Source organism: Melozone crissalis, unplaced genomic scaffold (assembly GCF_028551555.1).
Source record: "Melozone crissalis strain CALT ecotype California unplaced genomic scaffold, PUWL_Pcris_2 ptg000026l_1, whole genome shotgun sequence".
NCBI classification, from domain to species: domain Eukaryota; kingdom Metazoa; phylum Chordata; class Aves; order Passeriformes; family Passerellidae; genus Melozone; species Melozone crissalis.
In genome coordinates, this window is record NW_026535804.1 from 2,409,921 (window position 1) to 2,425,148 (window position 15,228).

Genomic DNA, 15,228 nt, shown 5'->3' on the forward strand with positions numbered 1-15,228 from the left:
AAAACCCCAAAAACAATGAGCCAAATAAGAGTTGAGAGACTGGAATGATGTCTGGACGTGAGGAGCCGAGTGCTGAGCCTGCAGAGATGCGCAACACCTTAGGAGTCCCTCTCGCCCTGACCATGGGAGTCGTCCCCGGCAGTAACATTGAGCCGACTGAGCTGGGAGGACTAAGATCTGAAGGGGATCACCACGCCCTAAAGGCTCCCATGAGGACGTGATCCCCCAGCTCTGCCCCTAGTGGACAGAGCTGCGCATATCCTCCTCCTCTGAGTCGCCCTGGGAGACACGACGGGGACTGCAGCCCTGCCGAGCTGCCCAATCGTGAGCTGATCACTTATAATAAAGGCATTAAAAAGGAGAAGAAGTCTCCTGGCCCTCTTTATTTCAGCTGGGGCGCTTGTCCGGAATAGCCACGCCGCAAGAGGACTCAGGACTGGCCATCTTGGATCTTCAGAGGACAGCTGGCTATCAGGACCAGAGGGATCGGCTCAGGAGCAGCAACGCAGAGGAGCACCAGAGCACCGGACTGGTGAGAAATCCGGTGGCGGGAGTGGGAGACATGCGCATGTGTGTGTGAGAGAGATGCGGGCCGGCAGCCGGACCCTCAACCTGAGAGTGGACCCCTTAGTACCACGTTTCCAGACTCCTGCGAAGGGGCCGGCCAGAAACAGGGGGAAGCACGTGGAATTAGTGTGAGTGAGTAGTCTCCCAAGGGGGAATAAAGGGCCCCCCCCCTCCAGGCGTGCGGAGGGAATTACTGTGTATGAATGGCACGCACCTAAAGTAAGTCCTGACAGAGGGAAGTCAGGCAGATTTGTAAGTCTCGAGAAGGATTCGAGTAAGATTTGTCAGTCCCGAGAAGGATTCGGGTAGCTCACAAGCCCTGCAGGCAAAGTAAGTCCTGACAAAGGAGTCAGGCACAAACCCCAGCGAAGGAGACTGTGGTTTGCTTTTAAGTCCTGATATGGTGAAGCCTAAAAATTGGCAGGTTAGGCAAACTAAAAATCAGGCAGTTATTTTTCCTGACTGAGGGAGTCAGGCACGACCCGGTTTCTTAAGGCCGAGGCTTCGTGTGTTCAAGTCCCGATAGATGTAAGACCTGACGTTGGGAAGTTGGGCAATCAAGAGATCGGGCAGTTGTTTCAGTATAAAGTCCTGAGCATCAGGCAGAAATTTGAAGTTCAGTGGAGGAGGCTGAAGCTCCTCAAACAAGGTTGTTTTTGAAATTACCGGTCAGTAAAGGCACCTTTGGGACTTTTTACTGTTGAGACCTGTAAAATGGGAGGGTGTAATAGTAAAAAGACCAGCAAGAGACTGAGGGATATACCTCCCAGTAGCCCCTTAGGAGAACTGTTAGTAAAATGGGATTCTATAGAGGCCACGGAAGGATTAGATAAAGTGAAAATGATCCATTACTGTATGGAAGTGTGGCCAGAATTAGACTTGCAAGGAGGATGGCCTTGGTGTGGGACAAAGGATAAGTGGGTGTGCCAACTATTAAATAATTATCTGACAGCTCGAAGAGATACTGATCCTGAGCAATTATTGCATGTGGCTTGCTGGGCAAAGAGCGCTGTTGAGGATGAAGGGGTGCGAATTTGTAAGGTACAGAGGAAGAAAGAGGGGAATGAAGGAGGGGATGATAGAACTAGTAAAAGATGGGACCCCCTAGATTATTTGCCTCCTTCTGCCCCTCCACCTTATAATCCTCTTCTTCAAGAACCTCAAATGGCAGGTCCGGTTCTTCCCCCGGCTGCCATCTCATTACCACCTGCTCAAACTCCTCCTTCTACCTCTTCAGCTTCCGCTATGGTAAACCCAGTATCTCCTCTGGTAACCACTCCCTCACAACTCCCTTCAGCTCCTCCAGTTCCTTCTGCATCACCACAAGCACCTACTCCACCTGCTGCATTCTCCACCCCTTCTCCAGCTCCATTTAATATTCATTCAGGCTCTTCTCCCCCTCCTATTGCTGTCCCTTTACCTCCTCCTAGTTGGGACACAAATGCCTCCTCGCCCAGTAAACAGCTATCAGCAAATACACCTGCTGATGGGCAGAACGTTCAGGGTAACCCAGATATCCCTCAAAGTAGTTTGGCATCTGAAGATGGGCCGTACTGTAGCACCAGATCCAAGACCTCCAAGGCGGAGAGACTGTTTCCCCTCAGAGAGGTTCCTATGGGAGGAATAGTGGGAGGTGTTGGCTTTGTGAATGCTCCCCTAACTGCTTCTGAGGTGAGAGGATTCAAGAAAGAGTTGGGGCATTTAGTTGAGGACCCAGTGGGCATAGCCAACCAAGTGGATCAATTTCTAGGTCCAAATATCTACACTTGGGGGGAGATGAATTCCATCCTGAGTATATTTATTTTCCCCAGAAGAGGTCCAGATGATTAGGGCGGCTGGCATCAGAATTTGGGAGAAAGATAACAGTCCAGGACCCCAGGTGCCATCAGGTGAACAGAAATTGCCACTAACGGAGCCCAGCTGGAACCCTAACCAGGAGGAGGGGAGGAAGGCCATGAGGGAATATAGATCTTTGATAATACGGGGGATCAAAGAGTCAGTTCCCAAAGGAACTAACACCCAATTGGCATTTGAGGGTACACAAGAGAAGGATGAAGCTCCTGCTGCCTGGCTTAATCACCTAAGGCGGAACTTCCAGTTGTACTCTAGAAGAGACCCAGACACCCCAGAAGGTCAAATGCTACTGAAAGTCCAATTTGTTACCAAATCTTGGCCTGATATAAGGAGAAAACTGGAAAAGATGGAAGATTGGCAAGAGAAGGACATAAATGAGTTATTAAAAGAGGCATTGAAGGTGTATTTAAGGAGGGAGGAAGAAAAAGCAAAGGCCAAGGCTAAGATCATGGTTGCTGTAGCTAGAGAAAGTGCAGGGTGGGCAGGTCCACCACCAGGAGGAGGCAAGGATAGGCCAGTACTGTCAGGTGCAAGAGGGATGGAGACACCTCAAGGCCCTTTGAGAGAATGACATTGCTCATACTGTGGAAAGGCAGGACATGTCAGGAGGTTTTGTAGAAAGCTCAGTTTCGATGTGGCAATATCCAGGGAACAAGATAATTTAGGAAAGATCCTTAAAGGTGACGATTAGAGGGTCAGGGGCTTTACACTGTAGGGGACCCAATGCAACATCTAGAAGAACCCTTGGTAAACTTTGAAGTGGGACCCCTAAATGAAGAATTTGAATTTTTGAGTAGATACAGGAGCAGATAAGTCCTGTTTCAAAAAAGTATCAAGAAGTATAGTATAGTATAGTGAAAAAACATCTGAAGTTAGACAAAAACAGCTAGGTAGAAAGGATATCCAATAGCACCAAAACTGGTCAGTAACACTAAACTTGTAATGAGTGATGTGAAAGTAAGAGGTACCTTTTTGTTGTCTTGTTGTGTGTGTGAGAGTGAGTCACAAAGTCAGCCTCAACTTCCCGGGCAGGTGGGAAGGGGGCAGTGGAAGTGTGTGTATGTGTGACCTGCAAACCAGGCTTGTGTCCCCCGGGCGAGTGGGGGCTGTGGCCAAAGAGTGTGTGCGACCTGCAAACCAGACTAGTGCTCCCCAGATGTGTGAGGGAGCCGTAGCTGTAAGAGCGTGAGTGACACGCAGACAGCCTCACAGGTGAATGTGCACCAGAGGCAACCAGAGTCAGGGCCCTTCCAAGAGGCCCAGAGATACTGAGACCTGTGGGCCAACCCCAGGGTGAGGGGGGCTACAGGGACCCGGGATTATCTAGGAATAATGATCCAGTTTGTGTCTTGAGGGTGTGAAGGAATGTGTGAAACTCAATGAGAAATAAGAGTGTGAATATAGACGAAGTGTAAGGGGTTGAGAGAAGTATTTAAGCTCTAAGTGAAAGTAAGAAACAGAAGCAAGAGATAAATAGATAAGATCCTGAAAAATAGAACAGAAAACCAGTGAATTAAATACACAGAAAAATAAGAGAATAAAAGCACTCTGGGAGTTAAGTTAGCTAACAGAGATACAACTCCTTGCAAAATACAGAGTATGCAGAAGTTGATGAGAGAAACATGCAAGCTATGGAAAAAGAGAAGTTAACCAATAACATTAAACAGAGAAACTGAGTTTTGATAGAATCATAACATTGCAGACCATTAATGCCTGTGTTTGAAAGCCCGTTTCAGGTACTCTTCATTACTAATTCGACTGTGCAGACCAAAGGAAAAAGGTTAGACCCACATCACTCTCACCCCCTGGCACTGGACCAAGATTCAACATCAGTTTTTTTCCCCCCTGGCATTCTGGCATTGGACCGGACTCCACCCCATTCTCCCTCTGGCATTGGACCGGACTCCACCCCTTTCTCCTTCTGGCATTGGACCAGACTCCCAGTTTTTCCCTCTGGCATTGGGCCAGAGTCCATACCACTCTCACCTCCAGGCACTGGATAAGGACTCAAATTCACCTAAGTATACTGTGATTTAAAGTTGACTCTCAGAAGGAAGAGTCAAAAAGACTGAACTGTGTGGGAAAATTGGTATCAGAGTTCTAACATTGCTTAAAATGTTTCAAGACTGTTCTGTGTAAAGTATATTGGTAAAAAGTTTAAGACTGTAAATAAGTAATTCTGGTTAAGTTCCCCAATTTAATTCTAAAGACTCCAAGTTAATCCTTTACAGAGCACTCCCCTAGAAGAAACCAAAATTGGTAGGGAACAGACCAAAAGAGGTTTAACCAGAGAAGCAGGTAGAAGGGACTCTAAAGAGCTTGGAAGCTTCTTCTCAGTAAAATTCCCCAAGAGGCAAGGCCGGGTGGGCAGGCTGTGCAAGATGACCCATACCAGACTCGTGGGAAGGGTAGTAATGATGGCTCTGATTGCTGGTGGTGCTCTGGGGAGCCCAGCAGAGCCGTGCAGTGAGTGCTACCAACCCCTCTATGAGAAGGAAGTGAGCTCCTTGTTGAGAGTCCACATCAGTTCTAACCCTGATTGTGTTAACCTCTCCCAATTGGTCCTTTATCAGAAAAATAAGAGAGTGTATTAGATAGCCCACAATATTGCCACTTTTAGGCAGCCACTCCTAGGAGAGTGCTCTATAGAGGAAGCCTGGTTGTGCTTTGAATGTGATGCTGCTGAAACAAGCTCAGTAGATCTAGTAAAAAGAAAAGAAATGGTGAAAGTGGTAAGAAAACTTGTTTGTAACAAGTATTTAGCAGTAAAGTATTCAGCTACCCAGTGGATCCCAAGAGAGCCAAACAAATTAGAGTCTGTTGAGAAAAGAGAAAGAGACAAGTGTATTCACCATGAAGTTTATGAATGTTATGAGTGTACTGAAAAAGAGATAAACCCCTTTTGGAAAATGAAAGAATTGTGTAAATGTTGGGAATGCCCAACAGAAGCTGAAAACACATTTCAGGGGAGCTCTAAACCCCTAGGTTTGATCTCCGATACCACAGCACACACCAAATTGTCAGGAGACTGGTCTGGCAGCTGCACCGCTAGAATGATAAAACCAGCTTTCTTCTTGTTGCCCAAAGAAATTAGATCAAGTTTAGAAGTTCCTATATATAATGATTTGGAAGAAATTAAACAGAACAAGCAAAGTGAAATAGAAATTGAGGAAATTCAAAATTGTAAAGTACAAGTTCAGACCCCAATATCTATGTTAAACAAAGTCATCAGGCTCCAGGCAGTATTAAAAATAAAGAATGCAATTATTAGGAATATTTCAAACAAAATAAAAAGATTAGCATGTGTAAATAATCAAGAACAAACTCCTACACTTGATTCCAGTTGGTGGGAGAACCTAGAGATTTTCAAAAAAGATGTATGAGAAAACGTAGTTTTTCTCACTGTGTGTATACTTGGAAGGCTGCTCTTTTTACTATGCTTATTTATCTGTTTCATTAAAACAGCATTTGCCGTGCAGACCAACCTAAAGAAACCAAGGAAAGTAACAAAGTTAAGTAACCGTGATTACCAAAGTGCACAAGAAATTTATAGTCGATTCAAAAAATTAAATACGAAACCCATGAGTCAAAAATTGTAAGTTGATGTGAGTTTAAAATTTAAGCTCGATAAAAGAAAAAGAGGGGGGACTGTTATGAACAAAAATTCTGTTGATTTTTTTCTGTGAGAAAAAGGTTACCACTACTGTTGGGGTGCTGCTTGTGTTATGGTAATTACGGGTCGTTGTCGTTAATGGTTGTTTTTGTATCAGTAAAAGCCCTGGCTGGGGCGAGTTAACGGCCCTTCTCCAAGACAGTGAAGGGTGGGGACCTCCCCGAACAGCAAGGAGAAGAGACTTTGGAGGGGAGGGATATGCAAAATACTCCCAAGGACCAGCATGCTGTGTGGGACCCCTATTCCAAATGCACAGGGAAAACCCCAAAAACAACGAGCCACCTAAGAGTTGAGAGACTGGAGTGATGTCTGGATGTGAGGAGCAGAGTGCTGAGCCTGCAGAGATGCGGAACACCTTTGGAGTCCCTCTCGCCCTGACCATGGGAGTCGTCCCCGGCGCTGAGAGCAGGCGGGAAGGGGCCGGGAACAGTAACAACGAAGGGATCATCACGCCCTAAAAGGCTCCCTGGAGGACCTGATCCCCAGCTCTGCCCCTAGTGGACAAAGCTGCGCATATCCTCCTTCTCTGGGTCACTGTGGGAGAGACGACGGGAGACTGCAGCCCCGTCGAGCTGCCCAATCGTGAGCTGATCACTTATAATAAAGGCATTAAAAAGGAGAAGAAGTCTCCTGGCCCTGTTTATTTCACTAATAATCTTCTAACTACCCAGCACTACTTTAACATATAGACAGGATTTTTGTTCTTGGAGGTTTCCTTTTCTAAGCACCAACCAGCCTAATTCTCTTAAGCTTGCAAAATCAGACAAGATCACAGCCTGGAGGGGAAAGGGTACCATGATAAATATTGCATGGGCTACATCAATACAATTTATTCTGCCAAGGAGAGGAAAAGCAGATAAATAATTTATTAAAAGAACTGGAGCTTAGCAATGCTGGGGAGCAAAAAGCCATGCTGGGGGGGAAAAAGCCATGCTAGGAACAAAAAGAATTAAACACAGAAATTTTAAATCGGTCAGAAGCTTAAGTACTTTTAACACTTGGCAAACTGATAAAGACCTGACCTTTTCAGAACAAGAGTACTGCAAAGTATGCACTTTACAGTAATTCACCTGTCCAAATAAATATTGTGGTGATGTTGGAAAAGAAATGAAATTTAGCAAAATGTGTAATTATAGTTTAGTTATGAGTTGTGTGTGAATTGGTTTGTTAAAAGCAGTTTTGCAGTTTTGTAGCCGTTGATAGTGTGTGTCTTGGGTTTGTGTGTAACCTAGCAGGTAGTCTTAGGAATTTAATAAATAATTAAACTAGTGCAGGAAAGTAAGAATGCTAACCTGTCTGGAGGCAGCATACAATGCTCTTAGAATAAGATAAGCAGAAGGTTTATGATCTTGCTTGTGAACTAAGGAATGTATCACAAGAAGTCTGTGACTAGGCAAGGGAAAATGTTTCTTGGAGACTTTGTTATGAATTGCATGTATAAGAGGGAAGCACCCATACGTGAAATCGGGGGCTCGGGTTTTTGGGACGTGAGTCCCCCCAGCTCCCCGGGCCCTTAATAAAGCACCCACAAAACCTATCCGAGTTTTGTGTCATCTATCAATCGGGCAACAGTTTTTCTGGCGACCGCGGCAGGACTCCGAGGGCAGCCGGGGCGGTTCCGCGTCTCGATCCACTCCAAGCCAGCACCGAGCATTTCTCGAGGAGTCATCGGTCGTGCCCGACCCCCGCGACTGTCGGACAAACTGCATCAAGGTAAGCCCGAAGGTGCTTTATATTGGAAAAAGGTGATAATTGGATTTGGATTTGGTGGTTGGTAAAAAAAGCCTAGGCTCCGGCCATAAGGCGTCTAAGGACGCAGGACCAGAACTCGCCTCCTGTTTTTTTTTAGGGAAGGACGGCGAGAAGGTATATTGGTTTAAGGTGTATTGGTTTACTGGGACTAAAGGTAGAATTAAAGGCTGTAATATGATGTCTTTTAAAACTTTTAAAACCTTAGTGCAAGCCAATGGTAAAATACCTGGAAATACGCCATTAGGTTGTATATTGAAACGATGGAAAAGTGAGGGCTATTATCAAGAATTGGATAAAAGCAAAATGATAGATTATTGTAATCATTGGTGGCCTGAATATGAGATTGGGCAAGCGGGATGGCCGGTGAATGGTACACTGGAATTGGGGATAATGGAATCTTTGATGCAATTTTTAAGGAGAAATGAGAAATAGAATGCAATACCATATTTGGATTTGTTTTTCATTTTATACCGGAAAGATGAATGGCAAAAGGAGTGTGGTATTTTGGTTTTAGAAGTGAATGATGAAAGGGAGTGTGTGGGATGTAAAGAAAGAAAGGAGCGTAATTTGTATCCTTCAGTTGAGGAAGATTTGTCTTATTGTATAGCACGCCCGAGGGCTCCGGTTGCTCCTAATCTGCCCCCTGCTCCCCCTGCGGATATCGCTATAAAAATGGGATCTAGTGAGAGTGATAGTGATGGTGATAGTGAAAAGAATGAGAGTGTTAAAAGAACTCCGTTAGCAGGGCGGACTCGCAAGGGGAGGAAGGGGCAGAAGGGGCCACAGTTAATTGCGCCGTTAAGGGAAGCTGTGGGACCACAGGGAGAAAGGATACTTATAAAGGTGCCTTTCTCCCCCGGGGATTTGGTAATATGGAAGCAATCAGTGGGGAGTTATCGGGAGGATCCTGAAAGGGTGGCAAGAGTGGTTAAAATGGTAATAAAGACTCAGAATCCGGACTGGAATGATTTACAGGTATTATTAGATACTATAATGGATTCCACGGAAAAGGAAATGGTTATTAGAGCCACTAGAGAAAAGGCTCGTGAGGAAATTCGGTTGAGACAACTAAATGAAACAGTTGATGAATTGGTACCTAGTGAGGAACCAAGGTGGGACCCAAACTCTACGGGAGGAATAAGGGCTGTAAAACGATATCAGGAATTGTTGGTGGAAGGAATTAGGACAGGAATACCTAAGACTGTGAATTGGTCTAAGCTGTATTCGGTCAAGCAGGACAAGAATGCGTCTCCGTCTGCCTTTTTAGAATGATTAAAAGACATGGCTCGGAAGTTCACTAATTTAGATGTAGAGGATCAATCAGGAAAACTTCAATTGGCATTGTTGATATTAGGAAAAAGTTACAAAAGCTGGAAGGAGAGGATACCCGGAGTTTGGATAAAATGTTGGAGGTAGCGTGGAAGGTATACAACAACAGGGAAAAAGAAACTGCAAAAAGACAACAAGCTAGTATTCTGGCTGTAATGCAACAGACAGGGGCAGGAGGAAGACCCATTAGGGGTCGAGGTCGGGGAGGAGCTAATCGCGGACAGAGGGGGCTGGCAAGAGGTCGGGGAGGATTTGGGTTTGCACCTAACATGGGGAGGTTGGATCCAAACCAGTGTGCGTTTTGCCAACAATTGGGACACTGGAAAAATGAATGCCCGGTTAGAGGAGGTATGGGCATGGGAAACATAGGATTAAGGACAGGTCCAATGGGGAATGCTCCTGTGGGAGGATTCACGGGAGGTCCAGCAGAAGTCGCTCAAGCACTAGTTTTGGGAAACTATCAGAATCAAAGCTGACTAGAAAAGGATCTTAGGGTAGTTTTGGAGATAGATGGAAAGGATCAAGAATTTATGGTAGACACTGGAGCAACATATTCTGTACTTAATAGACGATTGGGACCTTTGAGTGACACAACAGTACAGGTGGTGGGGGCAACAGGGAAGCTAGAGGAACAACCATTTTTACAACCTTTAAATCTTAGGTTTGGGGGGAAGGAATTAGATCACCAATTTTTCTATATGCCAAAGTGCCCCACACCCCTTCTTGGCAGAGACCTGTTGTCCCAACTTAATGTGAAAATAATATTTGAGGGAGGAAGGGTGAAATTGGAAATTCCTGAGGAACAAATAGCAGGCATTTTTGTGATCAAGGAAGTAGATGCCTCTCCTATTCCAGAAGAAATTGAGCAGGCTGTAGTACCCTGGGTATGGGAGTCAGGGGTTCCCGGAAAATCTAAAGCTGCACAGCCAGTAAAGGTGGAACTAAAGGAAGGGGCCCAACCAGTGAGGGTAAAGCAATACCCCTTGAAGCTTGAGGCAAGGAGGGGAGTAGCCCCGTTAATTAAACAATTTTTGGCTCAAGGAATATTACAGGAATGTGAATCGGAGTATAATACTCCAATTTTTCCAGTAAAGAAACCTAATGGTAAGTACCGTTTGGTACAGGACTTAAGGGCTATTAATGAAATAGTGAAAGACATACATCCAGTTGTTGCTAATCCTTATACCTTGTTAACATCTGTATTGGAGGAGTTTAAATGGTTCTCAGTGATTGACCTTAAAGATGCCTTCTTCTGCATCCCACTGGCAGTAGAGAGTAGGAAATATTTTGCCTTCGAGTGGGAGAGTCCTGATTTTGGGAGAAAGAAGCAGCTTACGTGGACGAGACTCCCACAGGGATTTAAATGCTCCCCTACTATTTTTGGAAACCAACTGGCCAAGGAGCTGGAGGAATGGAAGATAACCCAGGTAACAATATCCCCATCCTTGTATGTAGTCCTGCAGTACGTGGACGACATTTTTCTGGCTACTAAGGAAAGGGAAATGTGTGTGGAATTAACAATTAAATTACTCAACATGCTTGGCCAAGCACGGTATCGGGTTTCTAAGGAAAAAGCTCAATTGGTCAAAAATAGTGTTATTTATCTCGGTTGTGAGATCACACAAGGGCAGAGACATTTGGGAGTAAACCGAATAGAGGCAATATGTGCTATTCCTTTGCCTCGTAACCATCAGGAATTGAGATCTTTTCTAGGAATGGTGGGATGGTGTCGACTGTGGATCATGAATTTCGGTCTCCTAGCCAAGCCACTGTATGAGGCCTTGAAGCAGCATCGGCTGGAGTGGACAACACAGCAAAAGAAGGCCTTCCAGGAATTGAAGCAGGCACTAAAGGAGGCCCCAGCCCTAGGACTCCCTGACCTGACCAAGGAATTCCAGTTGTACGTGAATGAGAGGCAAAAACTGGCATTGGGGGTCCTCACCCAGAAGGTGGGATCCTGGAAGAGGCCAGTGGGATACTTCTCTAAACAACTGGATTCGGTAAGTTCCGGGTGGCCCTCGTGTTTACGAGCCGTGGCGGCAACAATAATTCTTATTCAAGAGGCCCGGAAATTGACTTTGGGGGCAAAAATGAAAGTGTTTGTTCCCCATATGGTCATGCCGTTTTGGAGCAAAAGGGGGGTCACTGGCTATCATCCAGTCGAATGTTGCAATACCAGGCTACCCTGAGAGAACCGGATGATATTGAAATAAAGACTACTAATCATGTTAATCCAGCAGAGTTTTTACGCAGTGACCAGGAGGCTGGGGGACTGGTGCACGATTGCGTAGAGGTAATTGAACAAGTATATGCCAGCAGACCCGACCTAAAGGATGAACCATTGGAAGACCCTGAATGGGAGCTATACACTGATGGATCCAGTTTTGTCGAGAATGGCACTCGCTATGCCGGGTATGCAGTGGTAACATTGGATCAGGTAATAGAGGCAAAGGCTTTGTTACCTGGAACTTCGGCCCAGAAGGCAGAGGTGATTGGACTCACCAGAGCCCTGTATTTGAGCAAGGACAAAAGGGTTAATATCTGGACGGATTCTAAATATGCCTTTGGTGTGGTTCATGTACATGGGGCATTATGGAAGGAAAGGGGGCTTTTGAATTCACAGGGAACCAACATCAAGCACCGGGAAGAAGTGCTACAGCTCCTGGATGCGGTACATAGTCCCAAAGCAGTTGCAGTTATGCATGTTAGAGGACATCAGACTGCGGAAGGAGACGTATACAGAGGAAACCGATTTGCTGATGTTACAGCATGGCAAGTGGCACGGGAAATATGGACTCAAATGGCATTGGTACCGGTAAGAACGAATCCGGCTACCCCATACCTGAATCAGGAGCCCAAATATTCAATAGAAGATGGAAAACTAATAAACTTGCTAGGGGCACAGAGGAATCAACTTGGGTGGTATGTTACACCAATGGGACAAATAGTGGTACCTACTCGCATAATGAAATTTATTTTGGAATCAGAACATAACAAATGTCATTGGGGGGCAGAAGTATTGGTAAAATTTTTGAAGAATGAGATAATCTCTAATCAGATGTTAACAATGGCAAAAAGAGTTAATGCAATGTGCCCGGTATGTTTGAAAAATAATCCAGTAGTTAGGAGACAAATACAAATGGGAAAGCTGCAAGTCGGGCCACAACCGGGAGATTACTGGCAGGTTGATTTTTCCGAATTGCCTAGGGTACAGGGATACAGATACTTGTTAGTGTACGTATGTACGTTCTCAGGGTGGCCGGAAGCTTTTCCATGTAGAACTAATCAGGCTAAGGAGGTGGTAAAAACCTTGTTAAAAGAAATAATAGCAAGATTTGGAGTACCTTTAGGATTGTCATCAGATAGGGGTCCGCATTTTATAGCCGGGGTAGTGCAGGAATTAGCACGACTGTTAGATATAACCTGGAATTTGCATACCCCCTGGAGACCTCAGTCTAGTGGGCAGGTGGAAAGGATGAATCAAACCCTGAAAGGACAAATCAAAAAGATTTGCCAGGAAGCTAAACTGCACTGGCCTCAAGCTTTGCCTTTGGCCCTACTCAGGATTCGAATTAAACCAAGGGAAAAGGTAGGCGTAAGTCCATATGAGATACTATATGGCAAACCATATCATGCAACTGTATTAAAAGGGGAGGTACATGTGAGTGGGGACCAAGCGATTGCAGAGTATGTTATGTCACTTAATAAGATCTTGAATTCTTTAAGAAATACGTTACAGTGGAATAGACCGCTCACGCTGGAGAATTCTGTCCACGACATCCAGCCTGGGGACCAGGTGTACGTCAAGAAGTGGATCATGGATCCGCTACGAGAGTCATGGAGCAGACCCCACCAGGTGATGATGACGACCTACACGGCGGTGAAGGTACAGGGGATGGATGCTTGGATCCATTACACCAGGGTAAAGAAGGCACCGTTCCAATGGGAAACCCAGATGGTGTCTCCAACCTGGATGATCTTCCGTGCAAAGCCGCCTTCTTAATTATATTACTGCTAGTGATCATGAGACTATTACCCGTTCAAGGGTCTACTCTAGTACAGGTTGAAGAAACAAAGGTTACAGTCATGGAAGGGATGGATGTTCAATTAACTTGTGTTATATTTGACAGCCAGAAAGTTGAGGCCGGTGAAGTTATTGCAATATGGCAATGGGGGGCTGAAAGAAGCCGAGGCAAGATCGGAGTTGGTCGGGATCAGGATAAACAACAAGGAAACACGGTACTGAACCTTACTAAGGTAACCACAAACGATAGAGGAGAATATACATGTTTGGTCAAGATACAGGATAGTTTTGATTACAAAAGAGTGAGTAGGAGGGTTTTGCCAGGGACAGGGGATCATGCTGAAAACATAAAGGTTGATCCAGTATCAATGGCAGCGGACATGTGGGATGGGTCACCCCTTAGAATAAATTGTTCCTTCCTAGTAAGATCAAGATATCAAAGGAAACTACGGGTCAAATGGTGGAAGCAAAATAGGGAACTGACCTGGGACAGAATAGAGGACGGGACCAGTTGGTGGGAGAAAGAAGGAAAAGGTTGTGGGTGGTCGAATGTCACTAATCCTAGAATAGGAAATGCAGGGTGGAGGCATGACAGAATGACGTTATCCTTACAGAAACGTGGTAGAAGGAGTAGACGGGAGGCTAATGATACAATAGAACGGAATACTGAGCAGGAAAACTTAGTGGTAGGATTAATTAGAGATTTTGGGATCATGCAGAACGTGACTAAAATAACAGCTTGCCTACCATTACCACAGGCTGCAGGTGAACCAATTCCCTGGGGAATAATACCGGTCACCAAAATGCCTGAAACATTCAAGAATGTTTCATGGTCCTGCCAGTCAGTTCCCAAACCAGTGGATGTATGGAAGGATTTGTGTATGTCCATTCAGGCTATGACTAGAGAGGAATGTGAAAAGAAACCCAATCATTATGGTTGGATTCAAAATACCAGGAGGTGTTTAATTGCAACCCCAACAGATGAGCCATGCAATACAGTACGAATAAGAACAAAATCCCACCGAAATGAGATGAGTTGTCAGAATGTCACACAGAATTTTGACACCTGGAATAGTTGGAAGACATTATGGGGACCCAGTGTTTTGGAACACTATAATTACCTTGGGGAAGTACAATGGTGCATCCAATGGTCAGGAGTAAAGAATCAGTCACATCATAGGGCCCTCATCACGTCTACATCTTCCCGAGAGTTCAGACCGCAGAAAGAGGATTGGAATTGTACTGAGGTTTTTACATGTGATACACCGGAAGACCAAATTGGATTGGTACCGGTGAAAATGGCATTAAAGTGGGGATGCGAGTGTAGGGGGTATGATCACACGGTTAGCAGAGAGTCCATGGATGGACCTATAGATTGCAGATATACTACTGTGCATAGCCCTGGAAATCTAGTCTGGGTGTTGGGACATGGACAGTGGACCACACATTTACCTCTAGGTGGATCAGTAACACAAATCACCCTAGGGGTTCCCACATTGTGTCCATACTGGAAACAGAATAGATTGATCCAAAGGAAAGGACTCAGAAAGAGGGAAGAATCCCTAGAGGAGCAGTGGCATGAACCTGGCTCAGAAGTACAATTTGGATGGATATTAGAGTCATTATTCCCTCCGGTAGCGACATATCGAAATAGAGAAATGCTCAACAACTTGTTAGGACAGACAGAAAGGTTGGCAGCAGCTACTAAGAAGGGATTTAAAGATCTAAATTTGCAATTGCAAGCTACATCAAGAATGACCCTACAAAACAGAATGGCATTGGATTTGCTACTGTTAAAAGAACATGGAGTTTGTGGTTACCTGAGTAGGAGAATAGATCATTGCTGTGTATACATTCCAAATGTTACACTTGAAGTTGAGAAAGATATTTCTCAACTGGCAGAAGTGGAAAAAAAAAACAAGGAAATTGAAAAGGAAGCACAGCATAACTGGATAGGAGCAGTATTTGATTCTTTGGGGCTTCACCTGTCTGGCTAGATTACATCTGCTATACAGTATGCACTAATGTT